The sequence below is a fragment of the Lissotriton helveticus genome, chromosome 11, assembly GCF_964261635.1.
Source record: "Lissotriton helveticus chromosome 11, aLisHel1.1, whole genome shotgun sequence".
Classification (NCBI taxonomy): domain Eukaryota; kingdom Metazoa; phylum Chordata; class Amphibia; order Caudata; family Salamandridae; genus Lissotriton; species Lissotriton helveticus.
In genome coordinates this window covers 250,697,778-250,710,887 of record NC_136072.1, presented here as the reverse complement: position 1 = coordinate 250,710,887, position 13,110 = coordinate 250,697,778, and positions in this window count along the sequence as shown.

Genomic DNA, 13,110 nt, shown 5'->3' with positions numbered 1-13,110 from the left:
TATCTCTCTGGTGTTGCTTACCCCTATTTCATAAACTGTTTATCCTCCAGACTGACGCTTCCGGGGTGGGTATTGGAGCGGTACGTCCCAGTTAGACCCTGACAGACTAGAGAGACCTGTCCTCTAAATCAGCAGGAAACTCTTTCCTAGGGAATGGACGTACCCCACTGTTGATAAATAGTGCCTAGCAGTAAAATGGGGTATTGAAAAGTTGTGTTACTCTCTAGAGGGAATAACTTTTGTTTTGTATATGGACCATGCCCCTCTGACCTGGCTCCAGAGGAACAAAGGCTGCAATGACCGGGTGCTGAGTTGTTTTTTGGCCCTGCATCCCTTCAGCTTCGAAATTTGTCACCGTAAAGGTACGGAGCAGGGCAATGCAGACTATTTGTCGCATCTTTCTCTTTCCCCCGATAGGGGAAATCCTAGCGGAGGGGGTGTTGGTAGGTCAAGGATGGACGGGGCGGACAGGGTAAACTGACAACCTGCTCCCTGCTGTAGTCCGAAACTGACATCCTGATGCTCCATGTGCTGGCTGTGGAGTGCCCCTTTAACTCGCCACAAAGTATCCTAGAGGAGAAGTCCCATGGGGTGACGTCCTACCCTACTGCCCTTTCAGGTGGAGGCGACAAGGAGAAAAAAGAAGTGGTAGCACGTCGAGGGATGGATGAGGGAGCATCTACCGGAGGATGTGCAGCATTGGAGACCACACCAAGCTTGTGGATGAGACGTCGGACTTCTGGAGAAAAGCGAACCAATGTGAACGTCCCAGAGGCCAAGGAGATGCCTGGAGGCCAACAGAACCACGCGTCGCCCCACCACTCTCCAGGAGGAGTGTGGTTTGAGCAGGTACAGCTCCGACTACAGGTATTCTCTGGGCACTGGGTGGGGAAGGGAGGTTTCCAGCGAGAGGACACCATTTTCTCTCCTCAAGCGGGGCTGCACAAGGTAGCAGTATTCGGTGATCCCTCACACTTCCCTTCCTGGCTCCAAGAGTGTCTCGGCTTCTCCACTGACCTGTGGTTTAGTTTTTGTTTTGTCTTTTTTCCTGGACTCACGGACCAACAACGGTGATTGACGCGCTCCGACAGTATCCTCCAAGACTCGGTGAAAAAACAGGAACGCCTCCTGGAATCTGGACTGCCATTGTAGAAAGACTGATGTTTTGTTTTGTTTCTGAATAAAACAAACACCAAAGAGACATTAAAGGTTCTGGATCCTCATTTCCTGTGGGAGCTATACCGTAAGGCACCCCCCTCACAGTGGGATTCTTGACAGCAACCCATCCCCTGTATGAGCGTAGCGCCTGTTCAACTAATTTACTGAAAATCAGACATATTGCTGCTTTGATTCTACAATATCTGATATATGGTCCTTGACGGTGTATAAAATGTTGTCCAAACCAAGACATAAGTGATAAATAGAACATAGGTTTTGCCACTGCACTGTTTCCTAATAATTTCTTTGTTACCTACATCACAGACGAAGAGTGTTTTACAATCAAGTGGATGGAACAACTAACCCTTGATCCCATTGTAAACTTCTTTATGGATCCATTGACTGCCAAATATAAAGTTATATTTTTGGGTTAGTAATAAGTTAATCATAAAAAGGCCCAAGGAAGGTTTTCATATTTGTTATGTTATGTGTACTTGTAGAACACACTATGTCCTCAATGGTATTCTGGTGCTGATGCAGGAGCAATTTGGACCTAGCCTAGGGCTGTCATAGTCGAAGAGCCAAGTCTTCAGCTTTGTACTGAATTCAAGAATTGGCGAGGCAGGTCTGAAGAGCAGGGCCAGGTTGTTTTAGCCTTTGGGGGCAAGGTAGGAGAAGACACAACCAACGGAAATGGTTCTGCATTTGCATGGGATGTTTGGGGGTAGGGGTCCGGCAGGGTGGCGGTGTAAGGTGGGCTGTATTTGAGGCTCCTTACTTTCCATTTTTACTGATTTTTACAGATAAATGCAGACAGATTTTTTTTCTGTCTATATTTATTTTTAAATTCGGTTAAAAACTAAAATTAGGTTGCTTTTTGAAAAAATCGAAATACTGTCTGCTATGACTGCCAGGCCCATAGCTGCATGAATTGATAGGTAAGGGGGTTAAAAAAGAAAGGGATTTTCGTAAAGAGGCTTTAACAGCAGTACATACATATACACAATGTTGATACTGAAGTTTGCATATTTACATATAAGTGCATTGATATATCTTCAGCGGGTGTTAGCAGCATTGAAAACTTTCAGGCATTCAAGCATGAGTGCATATTTATCGATTAAATAAATGTGGAAACATACTAATTTCAGCTTCATTTTTTCACAAACCCAAAATAAATATCGATAAATACAGACGGAAATGATCCAAAAATAAATAACATAAAACCGGGAGCACTAGTTATATTGTGTTTATGGAAATACCACATTTAGAAAGTGGATATTTCCTTGTCTAACCATCCACATGCCTCTGCCTGTTTGTGTGTTAGATGTCTGGGTTTTAGACTGTCAGGGACTAGTTTGTACATTCACACTAGACAGGTACACAAAGGAGGCTGATGTGTGTCCTGCCTTCTCTGGGTTACTCATAGCCTGGCTGAAGGGTCTGTCCTGCATCTAGAGTGGTGGGAGGAGTTGCCATGTGCACCCGAATATACCTTGTCTGTCTTCCACAATGCTGTCTCCACCTCCTGTAGTGAACCTGGCCTGAGCAGGACGGAACTGGATTATATGTGCCAGGAGAACTTACTTTGTGCCAACACCACAGAGCTTCAAAGAGAAGTGTGATATATATATTGGGGCTCAGACCGCAGGATTTTAGCACTCTTTTGGATCAAGAATCCTGCCAAGAAGAAACACTGGAGAAGCTGTGAGGGGAAACTACCACTTTGCTATGTGCTTTGCTGTGTTGGCCTGCAGTGGCTGCTTCTGTGTTGGGCAGTGAAAGGACTTGACTGGACTTTCTGCATCTTATTTTCATGAGTTTCTCTAAGGGCTTGAGGTAGAGCTTGCCTCCTGTTCAAAAAGTCTCAGCACTGGAAACTATGTATTTTGTGCTGCAACAGAAGAAAAAGCAGCCCAATGCCATCAACAATGCTGCTGCCGGCTCCGTGACCTTAAAGCACTGCAGAGAGACTTTGCACTGCAACTCTGGTCTCACAGATGACGCAGTTTGACGCCGCCACCGAGCCGCTGCTTGCCTCGTGACCTTGGGGGACTGCACTCTGCACCGCCTCGCTTCACACCAACGTCCTGATATCCCAGTCAATGATGCAATGCCATTCCCGACGCCACTGTAGTACCTTCCCGCTTTGCACTGGAGCTCTGGTCTCACTGATGACACCGCTCCAATCTGACATTGATGCCACTGCCTGCACCATGGTTTGGGGGCACTGCTCATAAGTTACACAGTGCACTGCCCCGTCCCACCCCCAGCCTTGGCCCACCGACACTGTCGACTCAAGTTCGTCAGCTGATGACAGCACTGCAACAACAATGACACTGTTGCCTTCATCATGACCTTCCAGCACCGCAATGAGCACCGCCTTAGTTCGCACTGCAGCCCTGGTCTCATTGATGCCACTGGATGCCATCACCGAGCCACTGCCTATATTGCAACCTGAGGGCACCGCATGCTGCACCACTGCACTTTGCACCTCAACCCACCTGCCTCGCCAGCGCTCCTTACTTCAACCACACAGATTTTGACCTGCAAAGTGTGTGACATAAATGGCAGGACAACTCCCACACCGACCTCTGGAACTGACTCCAGCATGTCAGCTCACCACAAGGTCCCCGACGCCCTACATTTCCAAAGGTACTGTTTTGGGGTCTTCCCGACACTGTAGCTGGCCCGTGATGTTGCAGTCACTCAGAGCTGTTGGATTTGTTTGTATATGGCCCATGCTAGCCCAGGAAAGAGATATAAATATGGTTATTTTTCTAAAACTGGTGTGGTGTCCTCTTGTAGTATTTTCACTTTATTACTATTTGTTATGTACAAATGCTTTACTCACTGCCTCTGAGATAAGCCTTTTTTTTAAGCCCCAAACCCAAAGACGAAAACTCCAAAATTGCATGTGTTACTACCTTTTCTCCAGTCTCTAACTCCTTGTGAAAATCAATACTAAAACACTGGCCTGTACTTAATGCAGGAGTTCTTAATAAAGAACGACCTATCTTTGCTTTTCGGAAAAGTGCAAATCTAAAAAACCACCTAGTAAGGGCTGCTCTCCCAAATCCAGCACAGCGTCTAACTCTTGATGCCCACTGGAACCCTATTCCATTGATTGGACACGCCAAATGCGGCGCTTGTAATGTATGTGACTACACATTGGAAGGCAAATCTTTCATTTTCAATAATGTAAAAATCGATTGTCACACATTCACGAACATGTGATGTAATTTATCTAATCCAATGCCCATGCAACAAAGTGTACATCGGCCAGACAAAGCAGAAAATCAAAACCAGGATTGGACAACATCGAAGCAGGGTCCGATGCAAAACTGCCAATGCACCACTGGTTGAACATTTTTTGAAAGAAGGACACAATGAGAAGGACATTAAATGGACTGTCTTAAAAGCTCTCAAATTACCAACACGAGGCGGAGACATACCCTCTTTACTGAACAAAGAGGAACTGAAAATGCTCCTTTTGATGGACAGTATAAGGACAGGACTCAATAGAAGCGAGGATTGGACTTCGTTGCTGTAAACCACTGCTTTTGTGGCCCCTCTAATCTCACCTGTTACCCTTATCTGCTATTGGTTGAAATACTGCCAAAATGTTGAACATGTTTTTAAATCCAAATGAATTAATTCATAATTCATAATGTATAATTGTCACAAAAGAAATCAATATGAACTAATTTAATGTATATATGTCACAATGTGCTCATTTGTAAAGCACTATCACCATTTCACTAGTCACCCACACTCTTAAGATGGCAGCCGTGTTTAGATCACGCCGTCAGTTCTCCCTCTTCACTTTCGGTTACCCATAGGCACTTTCCCTCACATAAGATGGCCGCCGCCTCGCGCCTCTATTTAACATCAAGACCATGCCCCGGATATTGTCGCTCCTGCTCAGCTACCACGCCAGGCAGCATTTCGGCATTCTCTGACCCGATATTGAGGTAAGAGGACTACACTTTAACTCCCTCGTCCCAGTGGATTTCACAGCCAATTGCATCCTATTCTGATGCTGGCATACGTTTTCTCTTTTAGGTATTACTCCTCCACTGAGCGCCCAGACCGGTAAATTGCTCACGCATACCGTCCCTTGCCGGTAATAATGTTTCCGGCTATACTCTAATTTTGCCCATTGAAATGCTCTACTACTAGGAGCCTTTCTACAAATATTCAGGTAAACCATTTACGTTTAGCGTGTTTTCTCCACCACCCGGGCTCCAGCGGCATTTTTCTTTAACACATCTTCTCCCCGTGCCCCCAGCTATCTTTGGACGCATTCGCCCGAACTGCATGATTTCACTCGTTCCCCGCCGTTCCCAGCACTGGATCTGCTCGCAACCTATCAATATCCCACAGCTAGCCCCTTGAGGTGAGATAAGCGCCATTCTAGCATCTCCCCATACTCAAAGCCCCCGTGAATACATTACGGTCACAATTGCACTTACATCGGCTCACGGACTAGTGACAGCATAAACTATAGTGAGACAGGAACCATGATACAAAATTATTTTATTGAATTTTCATTTAAATAAAAGCACAATTGAATATACATAATTATTATGTGCATGCCTTCATTGAATATGTGACTTGTTGTCTACATATATGGACTACTGTTGTCTGATCCTATATGATGTTTTTGAAATGATATAATTACAATTGGGATCTATACAAGGCTGATATTAGAGATATACATAAAAACATGGCTGAATGTATCAACAACTACGCGCGTTTCGGCTGGAGGCCTTCATCAGGGAGCCATGTAGGTATCCAAGTGGACCTGTACATATTTACAAAGATATAAACAATAATAATGCTTGTCAATGTCCGTGATTAGTCCTAAATATATACATTTTTGAAAATACACATTTTGAAGTGGTACATTTATACAGTGTTAGGGCATACAAATGATACATATTATAAAGAAAACAAAAACCAAAACTAACAAACAACAAGAACCTGGCCTAATATTTACAAATATGTACAGTGGGTTTTATAACCAGTTTTAAATTAGTGCAGTTGCTAGATGACAGAAGCAGGCACACATTTGTTATTAATCTAGCAAACTAGATTCGACATATTTGGACGTGGGAGCTCTCAGAGATTGTCATTACTTATTAAGGGTAAAGGTAGAACATTAAAGGGGGAAGGGCCCGTAAGATATGACCGAAAAGGGTGAAAGCAGGGTACACGGTGAAGAGGGGGAAGGAAATGGATAAAGATAGTACCTGAACATGTGGTAGGTATCGGTTCTCACATAGATGGATTAAATTGAACTAGCATGGATCGATGGTCTCTGTTGATGATTTTAGCTGTTAAGCAATGGTGAATTTAGTTAGTGAACACACATATTTGTGAGGAACACAAACTGCAGAGTTGCAGACATTTTCAGAGGCAGTGAGGACTATATACACATCGCCAGAAAAGAGTGAAGTATCTGTGCAGTCTATCGTTGGTGTGTATGATCTGCACATGAAATTCTACAATAAAAGATATCCTCTGTTATTTGAACTGTGGAGTAGAGAATTGCCGCTTTAGAGGTTGTAATAGAGTTTACTATTAATGTTGGAGCTTGTGGGCAAAGCACTGGATAGAGAATGATAATAATACCTGTATGAGTTCTCTAGGAAAGCCAGAGACTGCACGCTGTCGGTATAGAATGAATGGCAGAAAATGACCTAAGTTTCAAAATATACATGTATATTAGGTCTGGCACATCTAATTCAAGAAAAAAAAACAAAAAAACAGATATAGTATTGTGGACCACATGAGTACCTGATAATTTGGTCTCGTGTATCTGTAAGAAGGGGTCTGTTGGCAGCTCTGGTTACAAAAACAGTCTGCATGTTTAGACAAAGCATGAACAAATTAGGCTATGTCCTGAGATTTAAAGTGTTCTTTTACTTAAACAAGGTCAGTATCATGTTTCTTGATTATTACCTGTGTAATATGCCACCACCGTGTATTTGGGGGGGTCTTGGTGCTGCAGAACGAAACGCCGGGGGTTGCCCTCCCGTGGTTGATAAAATGTCGTCGCACTCGCAACGTAACTGCAGGGGGTGTTAAGAGAGGAAAGGCTTTTAGTGGAGACTATTCTTGTTGAGGTATGATTCCCTACTCTCAAGCTTATTCGGGTGATTGGGTCTGTTTACCTTCTTAACTCGTGAGCGCAGTTGAGAGCGGGATCTGTCGGCTTCACGGTGTCGGCTTTTTAGTGCCGTCTTCTTTTCCGCAATACGCGGATGCGGGATGTAGCTGAAAAAGAGGAAGTGAACAATAGGGCCACGGATTGGTAATGGGCTATATGTAACACAGCATGTCGGGACGCCCGTGCGTGGGGCGTGCATGCATGTGTGTCAGTTGGTTACCTGTTCGTCCGTATTGCAACGTATTTCAATGGTGGGGTCCGGGCGGCGTTCGTCTGCAGGCGTTCACGGGAGAGGTGAACTGAATAACGCCAGCTGTATTTAAACAGGGCAGATCACTGTGAGTGGTCAATGCATGTAGTTAATTAGGATGACATGAAGGTAAAGAAAGGACTATGTGTAAGAGAGTCCTTATTTCTAGTGGTAATGTCGCCGCCATCTTGGAACGGTGAAATGTGTGTTCAAAGGTGGTAAAAGATCACTGGATATTCTTACCTATAGCTTTCTAGTGCATGACTTCAGGGGTAAAAGAGTCCGGATAATCGCTGTTTAGATATCTACTAGGGCGTACGAAGTACTGTGAGAATATTGCTATTCAGCGTATGAATACCAGATGTGTCATGAGACATCAGCAGACATATTGGAATGGTTAGCACGTATAGGACTGGTTGGCATGTATCGGTTCCTAAATAGGTATGTAGGATAATGATTCCATGGTTGTCCAAATTGATTCAGTGAGGACAGCCAATGGTGTACATGCCAAGCAGTGCGCAGATGATCTGGGATTAAGGGAGTTCTAGAGAGTGTCTAAACCGTTTTAACCATGGTTATAAGTTAGTACCTGGTCCCATGGGATTTCGTTGTTCATCCCCTTGGTATATGTTTCCAGGGTGAATATCCAGTATACTTCACGACATTTGCGTACCTGAATGCTAGGAGTGCCAGATGTGTTGTTGTTTTTTCTAGTATAAACCAACGAATATCATTCGAATTATGTTTGGCCTCTTGGTAGTGTTTTACTAAGGGGGCTGATTGTTTGCCTGTGCGAATGGCCGATCTATGCTCGGATAGACGTGTGGACATCTTCCTAGCTGTTTCACCAACGTAGCCCTGATTGCATGGGCATAGTAAAAGATATACTATGTTGGTGGTGTTGCAGTTCGTTAAGGTCCGGGAGCAGATGTTTTTGTTGTTGAAAGTCAGTTCTTTGCTTTCTACTGCAAATTTGCAGGCAGAACAGTTTAGGCACTTATAATTGCCTATTACTGGTTGTTGATCAGTGAGCGTTCTTTGCTTTGAGGTCGTTTTGGTCTTAGATTCCATTCTTGATCTTACTACCAAATCTTTAAGATTTTTGTTTTTACGGTATGCAAACATTGGCTTGGCCAATTGGCTATCTTTAGGTTTTGTTGCATTAAGAATATGCCAGTTGGAGAAAATGATCTGTTGGAGTTTCGCATTCATGGTAGAATGTCTGGTTACAAAAACCATTCTGGATTGTGGCTCCTTGATTTGGGGTGTCAATAGATGCTGTCTATCAAAGAAGCGTGCTCTTTTGTATGCATCACGCACTAGGCGTTTGGGATATCCACGGGTTATAAATTTCTCCTTCATGTCAATTGCCCTTATGTCAAAGTCTGTGACAGAGGAGCAATTCCTTCTGACCCGAAGGAATTGGCTGAAGGGGATACTTGATTTCTGCATGGTAGGATGGTAACTAGTGTAATCTAACAGTGTGTTACGGGCGGTTGGCTTGACATATAGATCCACACTGAGATGATTATCCTTGCTGATGATGTTAATATCTAAAAACTCAACTTGTGCCTGGCTGGATGTGACAGTGAACCGCATGTTTGTGTCACATAAGTTGAGCCAAGATACAAACGTGGATAAAGATTCTGTTTCTGATGTCCAAATAAAAAAGATGTCGTCGATATAGCGAGCCCATGATGTGATGGACTCGCTAAAAGGGGCAACATCATTGTATATAAACTTGGACTCAAACTCGGCCATATAGATGTTGGCTACCGTCGGTGCGCATGAAGCCCCCATGCTGACACCTTTGGTTTGTCGATAGAGTGAGCCATTAAAATCAAAGGTGTTTTCCGATAGGACTATTTGCAGGCACTCCAGGATGAATAGTTTTGGACAGTCAATTTGGTATGTGTCAATAAACCATGAGACAGCTTGAATGGCTCCTAATTGGGGAATATTTGAATATAGGGCCTCTATATCCATTGTTGCTAACCACTGTTTGTTGGGGTTAAATGAAAGAGATTCCACAATGTTGATAATATCTCTTGTGTCTTTAATGTGGGATGCAGTTTTGGTGATGTGGGGCCTTAGGATAGTATCTATGTACTTCGATAGGGGTTCCGTGATAGATCCAATGGTGGAGACGATGGGTCTATACGGTGGATCATGGCTGTTTTTGTGTATCTTTGGAACCCCATATACTGCTGCCATTTTGGGTTGGCAGACATTAAGAAATTGCCATTCCTTTTCGCATATAGCGTTATCGTCCAGTGCTTTAGTGGTTAAGGATAGAATCATGGATTGAACTCTTTTGGTTGGGTCTTTTTGAACCGGGATGTAATGATTGGGATCATTTAGTAATGTTTCCATGTTCAATATATATTGGTTTGTATCTATCACCACAATACCTCCCCCTTTATCACAACTTTTAATTGTAATAGTTTTATCTGTTTTTAGTTGTGCAAGGGCTAAATGTTCTTCGTGAGAGATGTTAAACTTAGGTGGTGCTATGTATCTCTGAGAGCTCCCACGTCCAAATATGTCGAATCTAGTTTGCTAGATTAATAACAAATGTGTGCCTGCTTCTGTCATCTAGCAACTGCACTAATTTAAAACTGGTTATAAAACCCACTGTACATATTTGTAAATATTAGGCCAGGTTCTTGTTGTTTGTTAGTTTTGGTTTTTGTTTTCTTTATAATATGTATCATTTGTATGCCCTAACACTGTATAAATGTACCACTTCAAAATGTGTATTTTCAAAAATGTATATATTTAGGACTAATCACGGACATTGACAAGCATTATTATTGTTTATATCTTTGTAAATATGTACAGGTCCACTTGGATACCTACATGGCTCCCTGATGAAGGCCTCCAGCCGAAACGCGCGTAGTTGTTGATACATTCAGCCATGTTTTTATGTATATCTCTAATATCAGCCTTGTATAGATCCCAATTGTAATTATATCATTTCAAAAACATCATATAGGATCAGACAACAGTAGTCCATATATGTAGACAACAAGTCACATATTCAATGAAGGCATGCACATAATAATTATGTATATTCAATTGTGCTTTTATTTAAATGAAAATTCAATAAAATAATTTTGTATCATGGTTCCTGTCTCACTATAGTTTATGCTGTCACTAGTCCGTCTATGTCCATGGTCCTTAAACACTAGTTCCTAATTTCTTCCTTTCAAACATTGTACTTATCCCGCATTAGGAACTCTAGTCGGGGATTCCCCCTTTTTCTTACAAATACTTACATCGGCTCACTCCATGTGCTCAATGTCAATTATTCACTCTGTCACATGCACTTTTTATAATTCCTCAGCACCTTTCACAAAAATGTGCCCCACATGTTCTCTCGTGAAATATGGACAAATCTCGTTTTGTTCAACCGAATGTTTGTACGCTGCCTTTAGATTATGGTTAAACCTTAGCACGGAAGGTTTTTCTTATTCTTTGTCCCTTGGCAACACTGCTTTAGTATCGCCGGAACTTCTCTACGATAAATGTAAAGATTGATTCATTTTTTCTTCATAAAGGCTTCTTCAACCAGTGCATGCTCCACTGACAAACTATGTAACAATTAAGTCGTATGTCTTGTAAATAAGCTCTTCTTGCCTTTTTCACCCCCATTTTTCCAACAGGCTCGCAAACAATATTCAGGCACATAATTCAAAGTCCTGATGATGATCCTTGTATTTGTTCTTTAAGGATCGAAACGCCGTCGACATGCTAAATAGTTAAACACAAGTTCTCCATTGTGATATTATGCGTATGTTCACTATACAAGAACAGCATTATCCAATTTTCATTTAAAATATATGCATTCTTTTTTCTTTTTTGCCTGAAAACATTCCCCCCTCCTCTCTGTATTTCCTTGTTTGTCTTTGTATATTGGATACAGGATTGTATCCCACTGTATATTTGTGCTAAGAAATATCTTTTTATCTTCACAAATTGATTAAATACAGTGTCCGGCTGGACACCTTTTTTGCTTATAGTTCGCATTGTTGACTATAATTCATTTTGTTTTTTCTATTTTGATACGTTAAGGACCTATGTTTTCTTAAAAAATTGTTACCCTAGGTCCTTAACCACCTAGAGGGTTCCCTTGTTGTTATAAAAGTATCTGAGATAAGCCTGACTACTCGTGCTAAGCTACCAATGGGGTGAGCAGGGATTATTTCAGAAGGGTAACTCCCTTATCCTGACTAGGAAGAAGGGTCCCTACTTGGACAGGGTAACAACCTGCCAACTAGAGACCCCTCATTTCTAACAAATGGTTAGGAGTGTCTGCTGAAGATCACAACTGCTGCACTCTTGATATTCAGTTTGAGGTTGTTGGCTTTCATCCACTCTGCGACTTTGGTCATGAAGTCGTAAAAATAGTTCAGAGTGTCAGGTGCTTTGTCAGAGAGGAAGAGTATCCCCTTTGTGTCATCACTATAGTATTAGGTATTTATTTTGTGCGCACGATTGACTGATGAGTGGGGTTATGTAGGTGTGCAAGAGGGTCTGGCGGAGTGATGTGCCTTGAGATATTCCGCAGATGAGGTTGCAATCATCCAATCAGTAGGGGACCAGTCTGACTGACTAGGGTCAGTCTTTCTGTGAAGGAGCCTATTCAGCAGATGGTGGCTCCTTGGATGCATATTTGTGAAGACGTTGGATGAGGATGGGATGAGAGACAATGTTGAAAGCTGTGGAGAGGTCAAGGAAGATGAGCGCTGAAGACACAACCGTACACTCATGCAGCCAGAAGGAATAGTTGAGGTAATGTAGGGTGCCAGTAGAAACGTCTGCCACAGTTCCCATCAGCAAGAGCAGGTCTTGTGAGTGGTAGTGAGGCAGGTCTCACATTTTGGTAGCATGCTTGATAAGATATTGGGTGTTGAAGAACCAGCAGGATAGAGATGAGTGCAGAGCGATGGGTGTATGACATATGTAGTTGAGTGTGAGGTTAGAATTGAGTGTAGTGGGCATGGGCAGGTATGGGTGTGGGATGTGCAGGAGAACTTGCAAGTGGAACTGGAGACTGCCCCTTTAAAGTTGACAGGTGTGGATGGGTTTGCAGGGAGAACATGGCAGCTGGCTGAGTGTACCAGTTGGGGGCGCTCTGCCCCCCCAAGGGAATGGTGCACTGAAATTAACACGTGCTAGCGAAAAATGACGCTGTGGAGGTCCCTTGTTACCCCTCACACTTACCGGATTCACTGGCTTGCAGGTTTGGCAGCATGTATCGCATTGTGATCTCTGGTGAAGGAATGGATTCGGGGCATCGCTGGAAGTGTTCAGGGGAGAGGCAGCTGGTACTGTATGCCGGAGTGTGGGCTAAGGCACCATCGAGGTTCAGTAGGGACTGGCAAGCCTCGACATGCATTTGCTTCCGAGGCCTCCCATGGGGCATTGAGAGAGGCAGAGAGATGCAAGCAGGGATGCCAGTAGAGCTTTTGGAAGAGGAGAAAGTAAAGGAGTCATATATCATTGCTCAAGAGGGCAGGGACGTGGA